This window comes from Bos javanicus, chromosome 16 (assembly GCF_032452875.1).
Source record: "Bos javanicus breed banteng chromosome 16, ARS-OSU_banteng_1.0, whole genome shotgun sequence".
Classification (NCBI taxonomy): domain Eukaryota; kingdom Metazoa; phylum Chordata; class Mammalia; order Artiodactyla; family Bovidae; genus Bos; species Bos javanicus.
Genome location: NC_083883.1, coordinates 70,927,533 through 70,953,679, shown reverse-complemented (window position 1 = coordinate 70,953,679; position 26,147 = coordinate 70,927,533). Strand labels below are relative to the sequence as shown.

At 46.2% G+C, this 26,147-nt stretch overlaps 1 long non-coding RNA gene across 3 annotated transcripts in view; it reads left to right on the top strand.

Annotated features, from left to right (window-relative positions):
- The first annotated feature begins 889 nt into the window (after positions 1–889).
- Positions 890–26,147, top strand: part of LOC133228120 (uncharacterized) — a 63,821-nt gene continuing 38,563 nt past the window's right edge. For 2 of the 3 annotated variants that reach the window (XR_009730074.1, XR_009730075.1), the window contains exon 1: positions 14,527–14,746. This is a non-coding gene — a long non-coding RNA (uncharacterized LOC133228120). Of the gene's footprint in view, positions 1,081–14,526; positions 14,747–26,147 lie in introns of those variants that run through there. The other variant, XR_009730073.1, reaches the window with a different exon arrangement.

Genomic DNA, 26,147 nt, shown 5'->3' with positions numbered 1-26,147 from the left:
AGTGTCCTTATGTGAAGAGACACCAAAGAGCTCACTCATTCTCTTTCTCCACATGCTTAGAAGAAAGGCCATGGGAAAATTGCATGTTAGAAGTTTTCCCCCCATATTTGTTGCCTGAGAGATCAAAGACACAAGACTGGGGTGAGGGAAGGCAGGGAGAAAGCCCAAGGAATGTCTCCACACCCGTGCTGGGAAAGGGCTGGGGATGTTTTTAGATGAATCTTGAAAGGCTTGTGGAGGAGGTGGGATTTTAGTGGGTATGAGTGATGGTTGAGAATCATTGGTGAAAGAAAGTGAAAGTGAAGTTGCTCCGTCGTGTCCGACTCCTTGCAATCCCATGGACTGTAGCCCACCAGGCTCCTCCATCCATGGGACTCTCCAGGCAAGAATACTGGAATGAGTTGCCATTTCCTTCTCCAGGGGATCTTCCCACCCAGGGATTGAACCCGGGACTCCCGCATTGCAGGAAGACGCTTTAACCTCTGAGCCACCAGGGAAGCCCATTGGTAGGGAGAATCACTGGTAGGGAGAATCAAAGTGGAGCCTCTGATCTGAGGTATAGACAGAGAGAGGCATGGGAAACAGAGGGACTGTCATTTGTCAAGGGCTGAATGTGTGTGAGACCAGGGCTCTGCATGCCACACCCATCACCTGGCTCAACCCTACCCCCGACCCCTCAACACTGCAGGTACCACCATTCTCAGCCTAGAGACCGAGGAAGTGGGGAGAGGGGTTAGCAGGTGTCTAGGTACCTGTGTGTCCTCTCAGTCCTCATGGCAGTCCCGCCAGGTGCCTTGTGATGCCACCCCCACTTCATAGAGGAGGCCACTGAAGCAGGCCCTGCTGAGTAACTCACTGAGGCTACACAGTTAGTGGTGCTGTAGGGGGAGTTAAGCCCAGGCAGGCCGACTCTGAGCCTGTGCCCTGAACACGTGGTTTACTGCCTGGGTCATGCTGGGGCTATATTATGTGTCCAGATTCCACGCTGGCAGGACTGAGATGTGAACTGGGTTCTACTTTGAATCTACACCTTGCCACTCTATTACATGGCCCTGGAGGTAGGAACAGGACCCTTAAAAGGTGGGTGTCTGCTGCAACACCCACCTACCATTGAAAGTGGACCAGGAAAGGGGATTTCCCTGGTGGTCCAGGGGTTAAGAATCCACCTTGATCACTGGTTGGAGAGCTAAAATCCCACATACCGTGGAGCAACTAACCCTACCTACCGCAACTGCTGAAATCTGCATAATCACAACTAGAGTCCATGTGCTGCAACGAAGGATCCCGAGTGTTGCAACAAAGACCTGACATGGCCAAATAAATAAATCCATATTAAAAAAATAATAGACCAGGAGAGAGGCTGACAAGTGACTTAGAGGGAGAGAGGCAGTGTCTGGGCTTTGTGGGGTGGGGTGTTTGTAGGACAAGGCAGCTGGTGAATTGTCACAATCTACCCCTGGAGGTTGGTGCTTTTCTAATCCCCATTTTATAGATGAGGAAACTGAGGCACAGAAGGTTAAGAAATCTGTCTAGGACTACACAGCTCCTAAACGGGCAAGTCAAGGTTTCAGGTCAGGTAATCAGGCTTCTGGATCCCCCCTGCTAGCTGTCAAGTCATGCGGCCTTTGGTGGAGACTGGATGGTATTATGTGATAACACTGGCCTGGTTATAGGACCTTATAGGCAAGACAGACAGAGGGAAAGTACTGCATGTCTGCTCGCTGGCTGAGGACTTGAGAGAGCGGGGGTGTGAGGGATGCCCGTGTCCCCTGCGGCAGGGAGGCTGGTGGCATGATCAGCCTGGTACTGCCTTGCAAGTATTCACTTTGACTTGACTCAGTGCTGGACAAATAGATTTGTGGTGATGACAGCAGACCTCGCCAGACAGGTCTGCTTTGGGGTGTTCTCGTGAGGCCCCCGTTGCACTCCTCACACCCTGCGGGGCTCTGTGCAGTATGGGGACAAGCTTCTTTGCTACTGCCCTTCCCAGGGGCTAACCTCAGCTGGTGGCCTTCACGAACCGCCGTGGTTCAGTGCACAGCTGAGGGCCTGGAGGCCAGCCAGCTCTTCACTGTCTGTATAACGACAGGCACATTAATAAATCCCTCTGTACCTCAGTTTCCCCATCTGTGCAGTGGATGTAGATCTCACACTGCCCCGTGCCCCCCGCAGGGCTGTGGTGAGGTTGGACTGAACGAGGTGCTCAGAGCCTTGTTTCACACACAGCGCCTGCTGTGTCTCTTCTCAGCGCTGTCAGATCCCAGGGGCTGTGGCCACCTGTGTGCTGGTGACCGACTCACACTGCGGCTCGAGGGCTTCTCAGGACGTGTCCTCATCCAGCCACTCCATCGCTGTTGTTCAGGCGTTGGTAGGAATTCCTGATGCTGAGTCCCTGGAGGGCTGACCGCCATAAGGAAGGGCTGAGGTCAGAGACCAAGCCTGACTCGGCTCTCGGTTCCACCCCTGGCTCTTGATGACAGAGGAATTGCTTTGTTTTCTCTGGTATCACTGTGCTCTTCCTTTCTTACCATCTCCTCAGACATCACAAGTTAAGTCCTCAAGGCCTTCAGACAAAATGAAGAGAAGGGATCTGAGTGAGCGCAGAGGGTCAAGTCTTCTTGTGCCTTTTCCCCCTCAAATCTCTCTTGACTGGAGAAGCTTTTGTGCAGGGCTCCGGGGATCCAATGGACAGTCTCAGCCCTCAGGGCTTTCAGCCCAGGAGCGGGGACAGTTAAACAAGCGTGAAGAGGGCCTGGTAGGTGGTGCCTCAGACAAAGCTCTGCTGAGGGGATTTATGTGAATCGGGGTTGCTAGAAGGAATTGTACCCAATATGACAGACTGACCGAGGTTTGAGGGACCTTTAGGGTATTTTTTTGGTCTCAGTATTAATAAATCCATTTTGAGGTTTAGTAAAACCCACAGATTTAAGTTTATTTTTATTATAGTTGCCTGGCTTCCAATTAACTGCAGGTGAATAATCCGCTTTGTAATTGCCCTGGGCCAGTTTTTAGTCCCTGACTGACCTATTCTACCACTTCAGCTTTCTCAAGGCACCTATGCTGTCTTCCCAGGGACTCCATTTTGGACCTTAAATCTGTCCCATTTAATAGACAATGTGTGTAATGAACCTACCGAATATTGGCCTGGGAACTGACAGCTGAATCGGACACAAGAGCATCAAATCTGATAGAGTTCAAATAATTTATCATCTTTTCCTGAAAAGTTGAGCAGAAATTGATTTTTATAGATCTGATATCAAATGAATTGGGAGAGTTTTACATTTCAAAGGAAGCTTCATAATCTGTGTTTGAATTTATATACATTGAGTATCTTTAGACTGGGGCATACCCCGACTCATATTAGCCAGAGTTCAAGAAAATTAGGAAGGCGATGACATAGACTTCTAGAACTGAAGGGACCCAACTTCTGGATTTTTATGGGAGAGACCATTCAGACCCTGAAACATGACATGGATGTCTGGTCCTGAGCTGATCACTGAGAAGCGTTCCAGTGTGCCCTGCGGCTTTTTTATGCTCCTGGGGAGGGGTTATCTAGGCTTTCTGGGTTGTCTGCTAGTTTGCACTATCCTTCCCAGGTCTCCTCCTTCAGTGTAAGAACTGGTGGTGGAACACTTCCATGAACACCACGGGACTTTTTAGTCTTGGGCCAAATCGTCCCCCCAAAGCTCTGGACCTGAGGGACCCAGGTTCGTGCACTCTCCTGCTTGGAGCTTATGTGCCGAATTTCAGCCCTGCAGTAACATTTGGCTCCTTAAATTCACTCCACTCCAAGAGTGTGTGTGAGGCTGACAGACCTCTCCCTCGTGTGCCCAGAAACCGCACTAAAGAAGCAAGGACAGATGCAGCCACCACTGCCCTTGGTGGGGGAGGCCATTGAACAGAAGGGCACGCGCGCAGGGAGATGGCACATGAAACCTATTGTCCCGGCCTCGGCAGCCCTGGGCACGGAGGCGCCTGTCCTCCCGGGCGGCTACTGCTCGAGGCGTGTGGAGCGCGGATGCGGGATGGATGGGCGTGTGGCTCCGGAGGCTGCCCCTGCCAGCAGCGGCCCTGGTGGGACCGGGAGCCCGGATGGGCCTCGCCGGCTTTGGGAGCAATTCCTCATCTGTTTTGAGTCACCAAGTACTGCCTTTGGCAGTTTGACTCTTCTTGCAGATGGTGACGGGTGGGCTTTGGTGAGATGAGAGATGGGCCAAATGAAGAGCCTTTCTTCAGAGTGGCCCCCATCTGTAGGGGGTGACGTGGATTTTGGCCGTGTGCTCATCACCCCCAAATTGTGTCCTGGCTGGGATCTTACAAAAGGCGGCGACCTCACCGCACACATTCAGAGTGGGGGGAAGAAAGCGAGGTGGGGCGGGGGCGGTCTCCCTGGGAAACTCTCACAGGCATTGGGAAGATGCTCATCTTCCACGGAGTGCCTGTAAAACGATAACCCGCCTGGGGAGAACAGAGGACAAAACCAGATAAGAGAAAAGACCCAGACATAAAGCGTTCTTTGGGCTCCTCTGTCTTCTTTCAGGGGAAGACTAACGCCGTGATTGTTGGGGACTTAAGAGTTGGGACCAAGGGGAATGGAATATTCTCCACTGATTTTCTTTCTTGTTCTTTTTCTGTGGAGGGGTGTGTGGAGAAATAGTGGGGTGAGGAGAAACTTGTTGAAGAGAGCCATGCAAACAATGGCTGGTGGATGCCAAAGCTGGCAGTCGGTGCTTCTTAATGTTTGAATGGAAGTGGCTGGAGCTAGCTTCTTTTTTTTTTTTTTTTCCACAGTCAGTGTTGCCAAGAAAACAAGGAGTAGCTGTTTTAAGCATTTACAAATGGTAATGCACCAACAGCTGGTCTCAGTCCAACGGAGCTATTGTAGGGGTATTAAAAAGACAGGCCAGAGTTGGAGATGTACTGCCAACCTCCCTTGCAGAGTTGGGGAACATTTTCCTTGGAAAAAAAAGGTCTTATATTCCTGCAGAGATCGACAGGACGGTTCTCCCGTGGAGTCAGTGCCTTGCTTGGCAGAGGAGGCCGCACGGGCAGGCGAGCCAAATGCTCCGGCGACAGGGAAGCGTGGAGTCAGGGGGCTTGCGGTGGATTTATCCGCGCATCCCTGCCGCCTCCCTGCCCAGCACGCGTGTGCGCGTGCGCGCGGACACGGCTGTCCCACGTGTCTGGGCGCTCAAATCCTCTGACCACCCTCTTGGGCGCGTGAGCGGTGGGGCTAGACCAGTGTACCCCTGCTGCCCTGGAGTCTTGGCTTTCTCGTGTAAATCCATCACTGCTTCCCTTGCCTCTTCACCCAGGCCAGGACGAGGAAGGAGAAAAATCTCCTGAAAAACCCGGGCTTCCCTTTCCTCCTTCCTCATCCTCTGCCCCTTGGATGGCGGTGGCTCAGAGAGGCGCCCCAGGAGAGGGCAATCCACCATTTCCCTCTTCTTTTCATTTCAAACCCCCCAGTCTGGGGTGTTCTTCAGGGTTTTGTTCACTTCAGGAAATTGTAATACACAGAGCATGCTTCTTCGCTAAATGTAATTACCAGCGGCCCTGTGTTTATGGATGAGGCATGGTGGAAAGTAATAGAAAATGATTATTTTTCGTTCTGAAGGCCTTCTTTATTAGTGGTGCGCTAGGGACGTCAGCTGCCTTCTCTGAATGGCAACGCAGTGTTTTGCTTTCCCCAGCAAGATAAACGATCTTATTTGTTGATGTTTGGTGCTTGAGATGACATTTATGTGAAATAAAAGGGACCAAATTAATAATAAAAAAAAATGATTAGCCAGACACAAATGAAAAATGTACATCTCTCCCCACCCCAGTTAAGTTGTTTGTATTTACATGCTATTCACAAATAATGGCAAAATGCCCAATAGTTGGATGGCGAGGATTTTTTTTTTCTTTTACAATCATATGGCTTGATTCCGTTTTCCAGATCTTGTCTGAGGGCTGCTATTTGAAATAAAAATGTTTGCATCCATTTCCTCATTAATCCTTCCGCTGTAATACAACCTGCTGCAGAGAAATGGCAAAACAGATGCAACAATGAAAATTAAAAGGGATGGACACTTATCTTGGGCTATAAAAGCTGCTAAGCATGGAGGAACTAGAGAGGGTTTTGGACAGAAAATATGGCAAATAATAGAAACAATCATAGGACTAAGAGTTTGCTATTTGGAAAACTCTGGTGGGACATTTCTCTGCTCGTAATGACTGGAGGATCACTCCTGAGTTTAGTGTGCACCAGAGAGAGTGTTTGTATGCTTTGCCTTGAGGCCTGTCTTCAGTATTTGGTGCATCTACCCATCTGATTCTCGTTGGGCTGGAATTTTCTCAACACAAACAAGCATTTTGCAAAGAATCTTTGAACCTCATGTTTTGAGGGCTCTATATTTTGCTTGGAAATACTGCTTCCTGCCCTCCTGGGAATCAGAGATTAAGTTTGAAGCTGTGTTGACCTTGGTCTTTATTTTTGCAACCAAATACATTGTATACTGGGGAGATGAAGGCTTTATAGCATGTATTGGTATCATGATTCCACATTGCTCAAACAACTTGGTAAACAGGAAAATGTAACTTTTTTGGCATAGATGATCCCAAACTATATATCATTCTAGTTTTTTTTTTCATTATAGTTGTTTGATGTTATCTCATGATTATATTCAACTCCTGAATTCACTGGAATTTGGGATCATAAGTAGATTCAGCCTTTTTGTATGTATTTATCGTGCAACAGCTCTTTGCAGTCTTGGAATAATAAACAGAGACCGAGAAATACAAGCACATGGTCTTTGCCCCTGTACAGTTTATAAACCTCGTGGCAGAAACTGGATTGGCACAATTAAATACACACGAAGACAGACAGCCAACCAGAGACATGCCCGTGGGAGGTGATGAGTGGGATGTGAAATGGGAACATGGCTGGGGCAGAAGATTTATTTGGAGGAGTCCCTGCAAGTAGTATTAAGACCATGAGGCCATTACTATTTGTTGACTTGTTGATGGGCTGATCAGACCCTAACAAGTGCACTAAACAAGTGAAGGAGATGGGAGGCCATGCATCTGGAATATTTGTCCACATATATCAGACCTCCAGTGACTAGCCCCTAGCTTGAATGACACAATGAAATTACACTTTGGTCAGAATAGAGGTGAATTTCAGATCTGTCTAGTAGGTCTAGTAGAAGAAGACTAGTGGTAAAGAGGTTCTGCAACTGGTTCAAGTCTTGGCTCTGCCACTAACTAGCCGAGCATCCTCAGCCTTAATCTTTTAGTGCCTCAGTTCTCAAATCTGTGAAATGGGTAGAAACATAGTGCCTACTCTATAGTAACAATATGAGGATTAAATGATAGAATGTAGCGTAGAGCCTAGCATAAACGAAGATTTGTTCTTATCATCTCTATATATTTGTCTTGTTTTCCTTTCTGTTCTTGTATAAAAGGTAAGACCAAATGCGTATTAATTGTTCTACTTAAGATCATCCGTTGACAAAGAAAATTCTTATCTTTTCACTTAAAAGGAGGTTTACTCCAAATAAAGTAGCCGAAGGCAGAAAGTTGGGCTGAATAACGTTTCATAGTCAAAACTTCTAGGAATTTGATTCTTGAATCTTTTGAATTCTGCTTCAAAAGCCTTAGCAGGGCTTGGCCACAGGGAAGTATGCCTTTGGGGAGTAGGTAGGCAGGTACAGGTTAATCTGGTACAGCCCCAAGTACAGAAAAATCCCACCCGTGATGTAGTTGGGAGCCTGGCTCTATTGAGCCATCGCATCCAGAAGCTGCTTCATCAGAGAACTTAATCACGGTGCTGCTGAAACTTGCTACATCTATGCTGGCGTCCACGCACATGCACAACTGCTGAGAGTGATGAACAGCGAAGGCAGTAATTCAGTTACTCAGTTCCTGGACCCAATCTCAAGTTGTGCACTTCTGCCAACAGTGGCAGCAGAAGGACCGAGCTGGCACAGTGCAAGCAGAGACACATTAGTGGGTGGGAGGAAGAGGGTCAGGGCTAGGGAGATGGTCCTGATCAAGCTGAACCTCAGGGCAGCTCATAGGGGAGGGCCCTGAGTGATGTCCTCCTTCATCACGAACTTGAACGAGAACATCAGTTGACTATACCCAGATTACAGTCTCCCAAATGTTGAAGGCGTTAACTAATGGACTCCTCAAAGGCAAAACCCACATGTTATGCATCTCTGTCTTTACTTCCGTGACACTTGCAGTCCCTGGCCCAGCGTAGGCTCTTGGTATCTGTTATGAGTTGACCAACTGTGTGAATACTGCACATGTGTGGAGCACAAAGGAAAACTGCTTTCACGAACTAATATTTTCTTGCCAAATTTGGCCTTAATATCGATATATATAGTTTTCACAGCTAGAGAGAAAATTCAGGAATTCTGGTTTCACGTCTTTGGTCAAGTGAATCATTTCTGGAGCGAGTTTTTGTGCCTTAAGTGTGGATGTCAGTGCATGAAAGGGCTAGCTGGATCTTTCTTTTCCTTTCTGGGATGGGAAAGATATGTGAAATTCAATGACATCTGCTGAAATTCAAACATATTTTTATTTATTCATGGCCATGATCAGGGCAGAACCTCTAATTTCAACCAATAATTAGACTTGACAATAGATGTAGAAATAAAACATTTTTGCTGAATTCACTTGTCATTCCTCCCTGCTGTAGCTGGTGTAACCCAGATGTCAGCTGTCCCCTTATTTTTCTCTTTGAGCTCCCCCTCCCGCAGTCCATTCATGCCGATGCATTAGTGAGCCTTGTGGCATTTACTGGAGGTTTCATGGGGGAGGCAGAGACAGCCAACATTGCATACTTCATAATCACCCGTTAAATATCTCCTGAGGTTCAAGAACAGTTTTCTAAAGGCATTATCAATGCCATTCCACCAAGATGTCCTTCTTCTTTCTCCCTGAAATACCCAGAGCAGTAGGTTCAACCTTGCACCTTCTCTCCAACCTCCAATTCTTCCCCTTCCTATTATATACCCTTGTATTGTATTCTTGATTTAATGCCATTCTGCCTGCTACTGTTCACAGCCAATTTAAAGAACTTCTGAGTCAAGTGGCCCACCAGCCTTTGCAACTTGACTAGCATTTCTCCTGGAAGGACTTGGATAATTGCTGTTTTCCACACAGACTGAGTAAAGTGTTTGATTTTTTTTTTTCTCTTTGTTCCTGGGAGTGAAGATAAGAATTATGAGACGTCCATATCTGTGGAAAGTCCTTGCTGGCCTTTCCCTGAGTTTTCAGGGGAGTGATGAGGCAGGAGCCAGAAGGTTGGGACGTGGGGAGTGAATGGGATATGAGGAAGGGTGGGCAGTGAGAGCAGACCACACTTTCGAGAAGTTTGCTTGTGAAGGAGGCACGAGGGATGGGGCTGGGATGAAGAATCAGAAGTTGGTTTAATAGAAGAGGACGATACCAGTACACATTCAAACACTGATGGGAAGGAGGAAGTAGAGAGGGGAAGGCTAAGGATGGGGAGAAAGAGGGCATACTCAGGGACAGATGTCTCTGAGAAGGAGGGAGGGCCCAGAGTCCAGAGCACGGGAGGAGGGTTGGCCAGAGCAGAGGGCAGATGTGATGGGAGGAGAGGGGGCAGAGGGTATGGGCTGTGGACAGACTGGCAGTGTAGCCGAGGATGGAGAGGGTACAGATGAGGCTGGCTGGCTGGTCCCCTTGTGATAGGCTCTCTGAGTGCAGGGAGGGACAATTCTGTTGGTTGTTGTTGCTACTTACCATGTGCGTTCCTGGAATCCGCAACTACAGTCCTGGTCTGCAAGCTCCCTGTGGACCAGTGTCTTCTCAGTGGTCTGCTGGAGCCAGCTCACGAAGATGAGAACCAGTTGTGAAACCACGGGTGGCTTAAATCAGCCACGATGAGAGAGTGTGTATGCTATAGAAATTGTCAAGGGCTAGACGTCCGGGTCTTTGCTTCTCCTGGGAAATCTGTTCAACATTCAGAAGCTCACTGTGCTTTGACCTCTTGCTCCCCACCCGTCCCCCTGCACCCCCAGCTCCTTTAGATGTGCTGTTTGTCCTTGTCTGCCCTGTTTGACACACGGCCTCCCACCTCCCAGAGTACATGGACCGGCGTTGCTCTGCTGTCCCTTAACCTCTTCCTCTGTCCCCAGGTAGAGAGGGGATGCGTGTGGAGTGGGATGTGGTTTCTGAGCGGCACGGTGTCTGTCACTGGCAGTGCCTGTGCTGAGGTGTTGCTGGCGCTCTGCGCCTGGAGATGCTGCTCTGTGGAGATGCGGCTGCTCTCTCCTCCACTTGCAAGGCTTTAATTTATTTCTGAGCCTGCACACTGGTGGAAGAGGGATTGGCCCTTCCCTCCCAGCCCCATAAAACCCACACACAGAATCAGGCACTGCAGCCGCCCCTCTCAATGAGGACGGGGCACTGGCAGAGTGGTGGCAGCTGGTAACTCGTGAATGGCGTGCTGGCGGGGGCTTCCACGACTGACTCTGGTCTTCCCAGCTCTCTAGCAGAGTGCTGTGCCTGTCTTCACAGCCCTCTTCCCCTGCCATGGCTTCTCCCAGCTGTTCCTTCCCTAGCTGCCACTGGCTGATGGCAAAGGTTGGGAGTCTGGAACTCAGGACCAGAAATGTCAAGAGTCTGACATCCATGGAATAGGATATGGTGGAGAGAGAGCTTTGGAGCCTGAAAGCCCTGGGGTTGAGTTTGGGCTCTGATAGGTCTCCCAGTAACCTTGGGCACTCCTCCGGCAACGACTTAATGTGATCATGTTTGTAAATGCTGAAGCTGAAGCTCTAGTACTTTGGATACCTGATGCGAAGAGCTGACTCATTGGTAAAAACCCTGATGCTGGGAAAGATTGAGGGCAGGAAGAGAAGAGGGCAACAGAGGGTGAGATGGTTGCATGGCATCATTGACTCAATGGACATGAGTTTGAACAAACTCTGGGAGATAGCAAAGGACTGGGAAGCCTGGAATGCTACAGTTCATGGGGTCCTAAAGAGTCGCACATGACTGAGCAACTGAACAACAACAACAGTGTTTGTAAAGAGTCTGGCATGTGGTAGGATTTCAGGAAGTGTAGGCCGAAAGAACAATGTGGGACTGAGGGAGAGTAATTATGGATTCAGTATCTCCCTCCTCCAGGAAGCCTTCCTGGACTGCTGCTCTCCTCCTCTGGTCATTAGTCACTGATGCTTCTGATGATGGTCCACATTTATATGCTTCCATCACATGCTGACACTCATATGAGAATGAATATATTTTATGGTGTAAGAACCTGGGCTGAGGGGCAAGGCAGGGAACAAAAGTTCAAAGCCTCCATGTGCTTTTGAATGTTTAACAGCTGGCTTTCTTGGGGTTGGAAGAACCCTTGATTGTAGCTCTTGCTGATTTCTGTAGTGTACATACTGTCTCACCATAGTTGTTTCTAAGATACTAATGGCTTAACAACCAGCTTGCAGTTTTTCTGAAGACTTAATTATGGGCACCCGTGTGAGCTGCATCCAGCAGACTACTGAAAAGACACTAGTCCACAGGGAACTTGCAGACCAGGATCGTAGTGCTGGAAAGATAGGGAGTCTGAGGTATAGGCGTGCTGAGGCCAACTGAGGAGCCAGGAACACACACAGACACACACACACTCACACCCATCCACACACACACACACACCCTCACACACAGAGTTAGGGCAGGTAGGGTAGGCTAGCAGATGACCTGAAATTCTGAAGGTCAAGGCAAAGAGGCAGAGAAGAAATCAGAAAGGCATTTAAGAACCAAAAGGAATCAAGTTTCAAAGAGCCGGGCAGGGCGACTGCTGAGAAGTAGTGAGGAGCCAAGGATGCTGGGCCGGAGGAAGGAAAGGACACAGCCCAGAAGACATGCTCTGGGGACGCTTTCATCCCAGTCCAGCTGCTTCCCAATGGACGTCCTTCTGTGTTTCCTGCAGGAGAGAAACTGCTCAAGACCATGGGGAAGAAGGACACAGTGCTAGGATGGAGGGGGCCTCATGGCAAAGACTGATGGGATGCCGGATGCTTTCCTCGGCTTCCAACTTTTATTTCTGACTCATTTTTCCTGGTCAGTGGGTGACTAGACATTTTCTGCAGGGACCCGCCATGCTTTTCAATGGAAATATGTCACCACCTCTCACCTGCTGGCAAGGGTGTGTACTTTTTTTAAATTAATTTTTATTGGCGTATAGTTGCTTTACACTGTTGTGTTAGTTTCTACTGTACAGCAAAATGAATCGGCCGTACATACACATACATCTCCTCCCTTCTGAGCGTCCTTCCCATCCAGGTCACTACGGCGTGTTAAGTAGACTTCACTCTGCTGTACAGCACGTTCTCCATTGTTACCTATTTCATGCATCGTATCAATAGTGTACCAGTCCCAATCTCCCATTCCACCCGCCCTCCTCCCCCTTGGTATCCATGTATTTGTTCTTTAGCAATCCTACTACTGGGCACATGTGCAGAGAAAACCACAATTCAAAAAGGTAACATGTACCTCAGTGTCCATAGCAGCACTACTTACAATAGCCAGCCAAGACACGGAAACAGCCTAGGTGTCCATCGACAGATGAATGGATAAAGAAGATGTGGTGTGCACACACAATGGAATACTTCTCAGCCATAAAAATGAAAGAAAGTGGGTCATTTGTAGAAATCTGGGTGGACCTAGAGAGTGTCACACAGAGTGAAATGAGTCAGAAAGAGAATAACAAATGTACATTAACACACATATGTGGAATCTAGAAAAATGGTGTAGACGATCCTACTTGCAAGGCAGAAATAGAGCATACTTTGACCTGTGTTTTCATTCCTGGGAATGGGTTTGCTGAACCATTCAACTTCCTCCTCAGCTGGGTTGTGGCTCAAGGTACCTGTTTATGATGCTGGATTGAAAGGACTTTATTTATGTATTTTTTTATTGGGCTGTTGGACTTTGAAATTTGGGTAATTGTTCATGTCTTCTCTTTTTCCTTGGCAATTCAGAACCAATTTGCTATTAGGGCATCATTTTACTTTTAGTTCACCCTTGGCTGCATGCTATTTTTTTTCCTTTTATTTCATCACCCTAATATCCTCACTTGTTTTTCTCAATCTCTTTGCATATATAAACTGCCTCAATTCTTTCAGAAATGAGTTAATTAAGAGTGAACCCTATAATATTTTGCCTATGCTTTGAATAAATGTATATTGAAAGTCCATAGGATGGATTTGGAATCAATGCTTAAAATCTCAACAAACAATATTGCATTCTTAAGGGCTATTAAAGAAACTACAAGTGCCTGCCTCAAAGAGACTCTAGTTTCAAGTCATAGACAAAACAGATAGATCTGAGTTAACAAAAGTGTTTAGCTACAAAATTATAGAGGCATTATGAATGGAAAGATTTCTCATGGTCCTTCATCCATTCAAGAATCATGACCGAGTACCTGAAATGCTGGAGACACTGGTTACATCCGGTGGTAAAGCTTTTCCTCCACGTAGACACTATACATCTAGGTCACAGAGGGCGAGGACCGGGCTGGCTTGTCGGTAGAGATAACTTGTGAGAGTGTTCCATTAGGATGAAGTGGATCTTTGGCCTTTTCCTGGAAGATATGAGCCTTAGCAGTTGTGCTTTTAGTGAATCGGCATTTTCTTCGTCACCTACCATAGACAACTTTTTTGCTATGTCATTTTATTGATTTTAAGAGCTTAAGAGTTTAGTCTTACAGTTGACCCTTTTGACAGCTTATCCTGGTTTCATCAGTTTCATTGTTTTCCTTAAAAAATTATTATTAGAGTACTTGCTTTACAATGTTGTGTTGGCTTCTGCTGTACAACAGGGTGAATCAGCTCTATGTATACATGTGCTCCTTCCCTCTTAAACCTCCCTTCTGCCCACCCCCCACCCCATCTCACCCCTCTAGGTCATCACAGAGCACCGAGCTGGGCTCCCTGTGCTACACAGCCGCTTCTAACTGGCTATTCTACACGTGGTAGTGTGTATACATCAATGCTACTTCCATAGATGGCGTTTTGTTTCAGTTAAGGAGGCGAATGTTTCCTTCTCAGACTGCTTCAACTCCCAGATGTCTCTGCTCGTTGGTAGGATGGCTTTCCCAGGCTGCCCTGAGAGCCTTAGCTTCCCTCTGCCACCTCTTCTTAAATGATGTCTGGACCTTGAGCCAGATAGTGTGAGGGCCAGTGGGTGCAAGAGGCAGCCAGCCCTGACTTACCCATTGCCATAGAAGCCCAGCTATGAATGGCACGTGGATGCCCATCACTGTTGGGAAGAGGGGACCCAGGGCGGGCCAAGATGGCAGATGGCTTAGAGTGGCATGCTGTTCTCAGGCCCTTCTACCTTTGTTACTGGTGCCGTTTGTAGCTGCTGGTTACTGTTTTTAGCTTGGCTGCCCGTGGGCTTGAAGAGGCAGCGTTTGTAGTCACTCAGGAATGCAGGGTATTTTTAGCAAAGAGATTCTGCTTTGGGCTTGTGCACTGCGTCCTTTCACTTATAAGATGGCAGAGGAGGGCGAGCAGCTCGATCTATCCACAGAAAAAAGAGGTTGGGAGGGGATGTATAGCCAGCACCCTCTGTTGGGTCTCCCATGGGATTAAAGCAAAACCTTGCCTCCCCATTCTTCCTCAGAAGTTGATGCCCAGGTGAAATGAAGGTAGACAGACTCCACGAAGGAAGGGAGGGTGGGTCAAAGAGCTACCAAAGGAACTGCGGAGCCGTGGAACCACATGTAAGTAGGCTGGACCATAAGAGAATGGGTGTTGGTGAAATGAAAATCCACTGAAACCTTTCTCTTGTGCTTGAAGTCAATTGTAGTTATTTTTTTAAACTAATTCACAAGAAAGAGTGAACGGAGAGTGTTTGCCCATCTATTTATTCATTCTTACTATAGCAACATAAAATTTTTAGTCTGGAAAATGTATGAATCATCTAGCTTAACCCATTCTCTTCTCTTCCCTGCCTGACACCCTCCTCTCTGCTCCTTTTATTTCTAAAATTTTTGAATATTTTGGGATTTTTAAATTTTTTTTCACTACGGCGTGTGGGATCTTAGCTTCCTGACCAGGGGTTGAATCCAGACCCCTGCACTAGAAGGTGAAGTCGTAACCACTGTACCACTGGGGAGGCCTCTCTGCTCCTTTTAGACAGAAAGAAGCTGAAGTCCAGAGAGGTTAAGTGACTTGTCTAAAGTCACATGAATTAATAGCGACTTTGGGATTGGAACCCAGGTATTCTGACACCTAATTCCCTATTCTGCATTATTTCTATACTGTCTGTGTTTATTATTGATGATAGACAGGGAGGCCTGGTGTCCTGCAGTCCATGGGGTTGCAAAGAGTTGGACACGACTAAGCAAATGAACTGAACTGAACTGATCTGAACTGATGTAAATTATATTGTTGGAAACACCTATGTTGCCTACCTTTTGTTCTTATTTTAATGAACAAATTAAAATGAGAACTTAAAAGATTGCCCGAAATAGGGATGGGCAGGGACCATGCTTAGAGTCTTAGAACTATGAGACTCTTCTTTCTTCCTTCTTGGCTGCCTTTTTTGGGTTTCTGGCTGCTAGATGTAGCTCCCATTTGTTGAGCACCTACCTCAGAGAAGGCTCCGTGCTGAGTCCATCCACATGGACCATTTTGCAAACTTAAGAGCCTTCGAAGAAAGCGTCATACCCTTCTTTACGAATCTGAAGACTGAGATGCAGAGGTGTGAAATGGTTTGCTTAAGATTAGATACCAGCAAGTGCCAGAGCAGGAATGAATGCTAGGTCCAGTCTCCCATAAAGCCCGGGGCTCCTCCCACTGACCACCGGCTGTTCTCACCACACCTTAGGAGCTGCATGTTCTGTGTCTTGGGCACGATGGCCAGCCCTCTGATCAGTGGCGTGTGCTGCCAATGTTCAATGTCTATGTACAATGTGGATCTTCAGGGAAGAGGAGGAGGAGATGTCATCTGTTGCCTTTCTTAAGTCACTAATGAACAAACCATCCAGAAGTCCCTACAGACAGGGTACCTCTTTCCCTGGACCCTCAGATTTGCTTTAGAGCTGCTACTTGTGCACCTGGGCTCTTATCTTTGTTCCAGAACTCCCTGTGTATGTTTTGTCTCCCCAGTGGGTTTCTATAAAATATAGATTATTATAACTGGGTTAGTGTTTACTGAATGCCTCCCAAGGAGCTAGGAGCTGGGTCACAGAGGTGGCTCTCTGTTTTGGATCTCATGGCAGGACTGGGCCTTAAGCCACTCATGTATACTTTTAACAAATACAGTGCCAGGCAGCCTTAAGGTGTGAGCAGTCTAGTAGAAGAGGAAGACAAGCACACAGGGTTACCTGAATGTCCCAGATGCCTCCGGTTCTGTGGGTCAAGGGCACTCACCCTGACATTGGCTGCTCAGTGGAACCCCATCCCACCTGCAATCCATGGGTGTCGCCAAGTCTCCAGGAGGCATCTCATTGTGGGGAGCAGGCTTCCCACCAGGCTGTATCTCCAATTCCTGACTTATCATTGCACAAAGATTTCAATACCTCATTTGGAATACCGAGGATACCAAAGGTCCTAGCAGGACATGAGGAATCGTGAGAACTGAAGAGCTACTTTTTCTCAGGTAGTGAGGTTCCCGGGTTGGGCAGGAGGAGGAAAACCATAATCTCCATGGGTTAAGAGAACTATATTTGTACCCCCAGTTCCTATTGTGGTATGTGTCAAATACATATGATATTGAATGAATAAGAGGATGCATGAGAATGGACTTATTAAATGTTTTCTTCCCTGTAAACTCATAGGGAGATCTTTAATGGTCTGGAGTGTTGAAAACTGACATGTTAGAAAAGAATAGAATGGGGTGCACATGTCTTCTTTAAAAACTTTTTACTTTGTATTGGGTTAGAGCCAATTAACAATGTTGTGATAGTTTCAGGTGGACAACAAAGGGACTCAGCCACACATATACGTCTGTATACATCTTTTTGAATTTGTGTTTTTGGATTTTTTTGGATACATACCCAGGAGTATGCAATGATCATAGCAGCATTATTTAAAATAGCTAAGATATGGAAACAGCCTAAGTGTCCACCAACAGGTGAATGGATAAAGAAGGTGCAGCATATATATATACATATATATGTGTATTCACACACACACATGCTGGAATATTACTCAGCCATAAAAAAGAATGAAATAATGCCATTTGCAGAAAAATGGAGGGACCTAGAGATTATTGTACTAAGTGAAGTACATCAGAAAGAGAAAGACATATACCATATATGTGCAATTTAAAAAACATAGCAAACTAGTGAATACAACAAAAAAGGAGCACTCTCACAGATATAGAGAAGAAACTGGTGGTTACCAATGGGAGGAGGGGAAGGACATTACCGAGATGGGGGAAATAGGGGGTACAAACCATTGAGTGTAAATTGGCTTGAGGATGTGCTGTACAGCACTGGAATATAGTCGATATTTTGTAATAACTGTAAATGGAAAGTAACTTTTAAAAATTGTATAAAAATAAAAACTTAAACATCTAAACAAAGAAAAGAAAAGAATGGGCTTGGGATCATTCTGTATTGAGAACAGGTCATGGAATAATAGAAAAATACATATTTTTTTTTAATTAAAAATATATTTTTTAAAGAAATGCTGGATCTCCTTCGTTCCTTCAGTTCCACTGTCACCTTTTCCAACTGTGCTCTCTGCTTGGGCGGACTGGCCTTCAGGCTCTTCCATAGCTCCTTGGCCTTCTGGCTTTTCCCTGGCAGAAGGAGGAGAGGGTGAAAAATTTTAGCCACTCAGTCCAACTCTTTGTGACCCCATGGACTGTAGCCCACCAGGCTCCTCTGTCCATGGGATTTTCCAGGCAAGAATACTGGAATGGGTAGTCGTTCCCTTCTCCGGGGGATATTCTTGACCCAGGGATTGAACCCAGGTCTCCCGCATTGCAGGCAGATTCTTTACCATCTGAGCCACCAGGGAGAGAGGGTGAGGTCTGGGCATTTTGCCCTCTGGCTCTCTCCCTTAGGGTTGTCCCTGAGATGTCTATGTCTCTGACTCTTCTTTCTTTTTGTAATCCCCTTCTCCTGTTTCTTCAGACCCCACTGTTAAAAACTCTGGGTGTCACCCCTTGTGATTTCTCTCTACCTTGCCTACATTTAAAAAAAGTATTTATTTGGCTCTGCTGGGTCTTAGTGTGGCACACAGGATCTTTAGTTGCAGCATGTAAAATCTTAGTTTTGGCCTGCAGGATCTAGCTCCCTGAGAAGGGATCAAACTGAGGCCCCCTGCATTACAGAGCATGGAGTCTTAACCACCAGACCACCAGGAAAGTCCCCTTGCCCATATTTTTGAAACAGTTCCTATATTAGACCTTTATCAGATTATCCTAATTCAAGTGTGCCATCGTTTCTTCCTTGCAACTGGATAAAATAGGTGCTAGTCCTCATATCTTGAAAACCTGCTTAAGGTTTCTCCCAGCTCATCCTTATTCATATGTGCCTTCATCACCTTCATTTTAAATAGTTTTTTTCCAGCAAGTAAGTCAATCAGAGATGTTGGTTTATTTTCATGGATGTGTAAACACTAATCTGGGAAAAGGGGGGCTGTTATATCATCCAGACACACACACAAAACCTACTTTGGTAGCAGCCAACGTACGGGGCAGCTTGTTCTTCATCTCAAGAGAAAGTGACCCTGGAAGAGAGAAGGTCCCTCTGTCCTCTTCTGACTGGACTTCTTCGTTGTGTTTTGTATTCCCTCAAGGCAGAGCTTGATGCAGGGGTTTGGGTGTCAGTGGCTTATGTAGGGAGGACCCTCAGAAGAAAGAAGGAAGCAGGGTGACACCAGGAAGGTGCAAAGCAAGGATGCGGCCCCAGACAGAGTCTCATACCTGATACCCAGGGAGCTCTGGAGCATAAATGGTACCACAGGGTTGGTCCCACTTTGAGGCGAAGGTGCTGTCTTTGTACCCCTGTGTCTGTCCATTATTGGCTGTGGACTGACTCTGGGGAAGGGCTGTCATCTGGGGTTGGGGTGGCTGCTGTTCTGCTGAAGGCAATTCTCTGAAGAAGTGGGGGAGCTGTGAGCCAATATTCACAGCAGCTGGAGGGCGGGGTGGAGGAGGAAGCACCAGCCTGGCAAAGGGTGTCTGAGCAGGGCCCAGTAGCATGGACTACATCCTCCCAGCTTTGTTCAGTGTGTACAGAACTACCATCGCTCACTTCACTGATTAACATGTACTTTTATCTACTCCCTTGCTCTCTCCTTCCCTCCTTTCTTTTTTTTTTTCCATAAATGTAAGCTCCTGCTATGTAAGAACCAGTGGGATATTTGAGACAAATATAAGACATGGTTCCCTCTTGAAGGCTCTTCCTGTCTCATTGGAATGACATATCCTACCATAGAAGGCAAGGTGTGAAGGTACTTTTGCATGAATGCATGCTAAGTTGCTTTAGTCGTGTCTGACTCTTTGTGACCTCATGGACTGTAGCCCGCCAGGCTCCTCTGTCCATGGGATTCTTCAGGCAAGAACACTGGAGTGAGTTGCCATTTCCTACTTTCCTACTCCAGGGGATCTTCCCAACTCAGGGATCAAGCCTGCATCTCTTATATCTCCTGCATTTGCAGGCAGGTTCTTTACCACTAGCACCATCTGGGAAGCAGGGTGTGAAGGCACATTTAACTGAATGTTAACTCATGTGGCTGAGAGAAAGGAACTCTGGGAGTTTAGAGAAGCCATCAGTCTGTAAGGGCTGGGGTCATCATGGTGGATTTAAAGGCGAAACCACTTGTGAGGTAACTGGTGCCAAAAATGGCGCCCGGAATCTCCCATTCCCCCTCCCTGGGCTCTTCCTTCTCAGCGATACTGGTGGAAAACAAATGGTGTGTTCAGTTCACATCCCTATTTAATTCAGTTCCTTTTAGGCCACACGAAGTTTCTGTTCCAACAAAAGGCTCTGTAGGGGTGGCTCTGCAGACACCCTCTTGTTCTGCCTTAAAACAATGGGGCGGGGACGGGTCATTGTAGAGCAAGGTGGAGGCTGCGTCCACCCTGCCCAGAAGGCACAAATGCGGCCTTTCAAGTCAGGGCTGTAACTCAATCCTTCTTTCAGTTCTATCTGTGGGATGAAACCAGGTGGAAAAGCGAGGCGGGGAGGAGATTGTGGCAGCTTTGACCTATTCAGGGTATGTGGAAAAGGATTCTGTCTTCAAATAAATGTGCATTTAAAAAATTTAAAGTATAGTTCCTGTATAATATTATATAAGTTACAAGTATGCAATTTAACAGCTTCCCTGGTGGCTTAGTGGCAAAGACTCTGCCTGCAGTGCAGGAGATGTGGCAGGAGCTGTGAGTTCAGTTCCTGGGTTGGGAAGATCCCCTGGAGAAGGAAATGGCAACCCACTCCAGTGTTATTGCCTGGGAAATCCCATGGACAGAGAAGCAGGTGGAGGGGCTACAGTCCACGGAGTCACAAAAGAGTTAGACACGACTTAGTGACTGAACAACAACAAATACAATATAATGATTCACATTTTAAACATTATACTCCATTTATAGTTAATATAAAATATTGGCTATATTCCCCATGTTGCACAATACATCCTTGTACTTTATTTTATACCTAATCCTTTGTACCTCTTCCTCTCTACCCCCTGTTGTGCCCCTCCCCCATTCCCTATCCCCACTGGTAACAGCTAATTTGTTCTATCTGTGAGTCGAATTCTTTTTGGTTATATTCACTAGTTTGTAGCAGTTTTCAGATTCCACATATAAGTGGTATCACACAATATTTAATAAATGTGCACTTTTGATGCTACCCATCTTTGTCCATCTCTCCTTTTAAGGCCCTCATACGGGCCCTAGAGTTCAGGCCAGGTTGATCAGAGTTGGAATACAGAGACCAAATCCTTCTGCAAAGCAAGAAGACTTTCTCCAGGTTCCCTGGCTCTATCCCCCTGAATCTGTCATCAGCATATCCAAGTCACAAAATGTCGGATTGGAGCTGCTGTCATTGGAAAGAAGGGAAATTGGCAAGTGGGTTTGTCCATGGCAGAGGTCCTGAAAGGTTTCCTATTTAATGTTTTATTTGCATTAGAAAAAATAGGCAGCCTCTTTGAACTGGAGAGGATTCAGTGTGTGCACGTGTGTGCGGATCGTGCGTTGAGGGCTGTGTAGTGGGAGCTTCCGTAGTACACCGAAACCCACTCCTCAACAGCAGCCATTTTCAACATGATCCTTGTGTTTGCTTGGCAAAATTCAGGATTGGAAAAACAAAAGGTTTTCCTGCCAGATTCCATTAATTTCAGCAGCAGCAGTAGCAGCAGCAATCTGGTTCTGTCAGATGAATGTTTGACAAGAACGACCAGGAGTGAGGTTGGGGAGTCTTGTGGGATCTTTTCAGTGAAAGTCCAGGTTCTCTCTGCCCATCTTTTCTCTTCCTAAGGAACATGTGGCCAAAATGACTGGATGGTGCGCAAGTGAGCTGGCAACATCCCATGAGTAGGTGGGAGGACGGGGGAGCTCTGGGAGGGAGCAGAGATGGGAAGAAATGGACACTGTGGGCTCGTGTTGGGAGTGTCCCCTCTGAACCAAACAAGAGAGATGTCAAGGGTCACTCCTCACCTGCTGGGGCTGGAGAGCATCCAAGGGGGCCTGGTGCCGAACTGTGAGGCCACGGGATAAATCCCAAGGCGTCTGCTCTCTGGGGTCGCAGCACATTGCCTGGAAAACAGGAGCTGGCTGGTTATAAAGGGTGACCCAGAGTGAGCAGGAATGAAGCTGGGGAATTTCCACTGGTTCCATGATGAGGCTGCCTTGTGTATGACCTGCTTGGAATTTTTTAGGAGTCCTGTAAGCGGGCTGGAGACATTCCCTCAGGGGTAGGGTCCTAGAAGCTGGTCCTGCAGTTAGATGACGATACTGGACAAAGGGCTATTTGGTCAGTTTTATTTATTTATTTTTCTTTCTTAGATTTTATGGTCCGGGGGAAAACTTTATGGAATTGGGAGGATCAGTGAGCACGTGGTCAAACTAATGAGCTCAGTGGATGGTCACCAGCCTTTGCTGGGAAGGTGCATGGAGCCAAGAGAGTCAGACCTGCTCACACTGAGGTGTAAATAGCTTCTTATCACTCTTTGGATTAGATCACTTTTCCTGAATTATCAAGCTCATCACGGCTCTTCCACGTGGTTGGTGAGGGTCCAAGCGGTTGTCTAAAAACAAATAGCCAGCAAAGACAACACCCCAGTGTCCATCCCCCCAAGCATCTCACAGCCTTCTGACAAAGAGCTAAGTCGTACTGATGCTGGGGGTATCGATGAAGCAGCTTCACTTACTGAGTCCTTGCTGTGATGCCTCACCGGGGCCAAGTCCTGGATTACATGTTTGGTTTTCTGTTGTTCCTGGGAAGGCATGGTTGTCTTTTTAAAGAGACTAAAGTATAGATGATTTAAAATGTGTTAGTTTCAAGTGTGCAGCAAACTGATACAGTAATATATATGTGTGAGTGTGTACATATATATACACACATATATATTCTTTTTCATCTTTTCTGTGAAGACTTGTCACAGGATGTTGACTTAGCTCCCTGTCTATACAGTAGGACCTTGCTGTTTATCTGTTTTATATATGATCATTTATATTAATATCTAGATGTTCAAGCTGGATTTAGAAAAGGCAGAGGAACCAGAGATCAAATTGCCAACATCCATTGGATCATCAAAAAAGCAAGAGAGTTCCAGAAAAACATCTACTTCTGCTTTATTGACTATGCCAAAGCCTTTGACTGAGTGGATCACAATCAACTGTGGAAAATTCTGAAAGAGATGGGAACACCAGACCACCTGACCTGCCTCTTGAGAAACCTGTATGCAGGTCAGGAAGCAACAGTTAGAACTGGACATGGAACAACAGACTGGTTCCAAATAGGAAAAGGAGTACGTCAAGGCTGTATATTGTCACCCTGCTTGTTTAACTTATATGCAGGGTACATCATGAGAAATGCCGGGCTGGATGAAGCACAAGCTGGAATCAAGATTGCCGGGAGAAATATCAATAACCTCAGATATGCAGGAGACACCACCCTTATGGCAGAAAGTGAAGAAGAACTAAAGAGCTTCTTGGTGAAAGTGAAAGAGGAGAGTGAAAAAGTTGGCTTAAAGCTCAACATTCAGAAAACTAAAATCATGGCATCTGGTCTCATCACTTCATGACAAATAGATGGGGAAACAGTGGAAACAGTGGCGGACTTTATTTTTTTGGGCTCCAGAATCACTGCAGATGGTGACTGCAGCCTTGAAATTAAAAGACACTTGCTCTTGGGAAGAAAAGTTATGACCAACCTAGACAGAATATTAAAAAGCGGAGACATTACTTTGCCAACAAAGGTCTGTATAGTCAAAGCTATGGTTTTTCTAGTGGTCATGTATGGATGTGAGAGTTGGATTATAAAGAAAGCTGAGTGCCGAAGAATTGATGCTTTTGAATTGCGATATTGGAAAAGACTCTTGAGAGTCCCTTGGACTGCAAGGAGGTCCAACCAGTCAATCCTAAGGGAAATCGGTCCTGAATATTCATTGGAAGGACTGATGCTGAAGCTGAAACTCCAATACTTTGGCCATCTGATGTGAAGAACTGACTCCTTGGCAAAGACCCTGATGCTGGGAAAGATTGAAGGTGGGAGGAGAAGGGGGTGACAGAGGATGAGATGGTTGGATGGCATCACCGATTCAATGGACATGAGTTTGAGTAAACTCCGGGACTTGGTGATGGACAGGGAAGCCTGGCGTGCTGCAGTTCATGGGATCACAAAGAGTCAGACACTACTGAGCGACTGAACTGAACTGAACTGAATTTATCTCTCCCTACCCACTGGCATGGATATCTTTGTTTTACAAGTGAGGAAACACACCTGAAGAACTTAATCTGCCCAGAGTCACATAGAGCGGGGACTTTAGCCCAGTTCTGTTTACCTGCAAGGCCTGACTGGAGCCCCTGGTACTGATGATGGTCAGTTTTACATGTCATCTTGACTGGACTGTGGTACCCAATTATTTACTCAAATCCTAATCTAGGTGTTGCTGTAAAATTATTTTGCAGATGTAGTCAATGTCCATGATGGATTCACTTTAAGCAAAGGGATTCACTGTTAAAAATCTTCATGGGCTGCATCCAATCAATCGAAGGCTTTCTGAGCCAAAAACTGAGGTTTCCCAGGGAAGAAGGAATTCTGCCTCCAGCCTCAACATCAACTCCTGCTGAGTTTCCAGCCTGCTGGCCTGACCTACAAACTTCAGACTTGCTTGTCCTGTGGATTTGGGACTTGCCAGCTCCCATAATTGCATGAGCAAATTCCTTGAGATAAATATCTTTATACACTCACATATACACAGAGTCTACTGGTTCTGCATAAAAGACCCATAGGCCTTTTATTTAGGTCCTATTAAATAATAAATTCCTAGTTCCATAGGAAAAGATTGTGTTATTATTGCTCAATAATTACATTCATTGAGCAAGGCAGCATGATAAGTTCTGTAATAAAGGGGCATCTGCCCTGGGCTCTACGCTTTAGAGCTAAAGGAGGAAAGAGCATGGCTTTTCCTCTCAAGGGAGTTTCATTACAGTTGAGAAATACTGCATCCCATTTTCTCTTATTCTTTGCTGTCTCCTCTCAGAGCCTTTATACTTTTACTGGGAGGGTTTCTGTCTGCTCAAGAGATGAGGACTTTGTCTTCCCCAGGATAAAAACCTGCTGGAGATGGTTGAGGAGGTGGAAGGTTGAAGGAGTGATGGCAGTAAGGGCATGTTTGAATGGGATGTTTTAACATTTGCCTTCTGCTTTCAGTTCAGCTCCTTACATTTATTCCTTCCTCACTGAGGAGTCTCACTCTTGTCCTCTGGAAAGTCACACAACTGCCTAAAATGAAAAGTATGTTCTGAGAGACCATGCCAGAGCATGAAGCAAGTGTTAAGGGGTCTGGCGAAGGGAGATAGTTCTGATGGGGAGGTCAAGCAAGGCTTCTCAGAGGCATCATCATTTGGAGAATGACTTTTCTTTGGCCAGAGGGGCAAAGGTAGGGGTGGAGACTGCTCCCAAGAGGGGTAACATCTCTAGGAAAGACACAGGGCAGAACACCGGAGGCACATTCACACAGCTGTGAAAGCATGTTTCGTTTTTGTTATTTTTAAGTTTTTACTGGAGCATAGTTGCTTTACAATGCTGTGTTACTTTCTGCTGTACAGCAAAGTGCATTAGCCATACATGTCATATATCTCCTCTTTTGGGGATTTCCTTCCCATTTAAGTCACCACAAAGCATTGAGTAGGTTCTCAATAGTTATCAATTTTATACATCAGTTCAGGTCAGTTCAGTCGCTCAGTCGTGTCCAACTCTGTGCGACCCCATGGACTGCAGCACGCCAGGCTTACCTGGCCTTCATCCCACCTCCCTTTCCCCGCTTTGTGTCCATATGTTTGTTCTCTATGTCTGTGTCTCTATTCCTTCTTTGCAAATAGCTTCATCTGTACTTTTTTTCTAGATTCCACATCCAAGAATTAATATTCGATATTTGTTTTTCTCTTTCTGACTTAACTTCACTCTGTATGACAGCGTCTAGGTCCATTAATATTCAACTTAGTTGATATACAGATTGAAAGGAAAGAAGGGATATGGAGTAGAATGTGGGCTAGGAAAAGAATTCAGGTTCAGACTTGGGATCATCTATAGAGTAAAATAAGCAAACTTTAGGGAAGGGTGTTATTTTCCATTTTAGTTCAATTTATTGCATGGCTCTGACATGGTTAGTGTATATATTCTGTAATACAGGGGTAGGATGGCATGTCTAAGAAATGGAAGGATACAGCCACAGGCTTAAGGATTTTAGAGTCATCCTGGGATGATAGATTTATTAATAGTAGGCCTGGAGAATTCCATGGACTGTATAGTCTGTGGGTTTGCAAAAAGTTGGACACGACTGAGCAACTTTCACTTTCACTTTCAACATTCATTTGAGAAACTTTCATTTGGTGTCTGCCATGCTTTAGGAACTCCTGGAGCATGTAAAATTAAATTTGGGTATGCCCTCAAGGAGCTTACAACTGAGTGATTGAAGACAGGAAGGTAAATTATATTT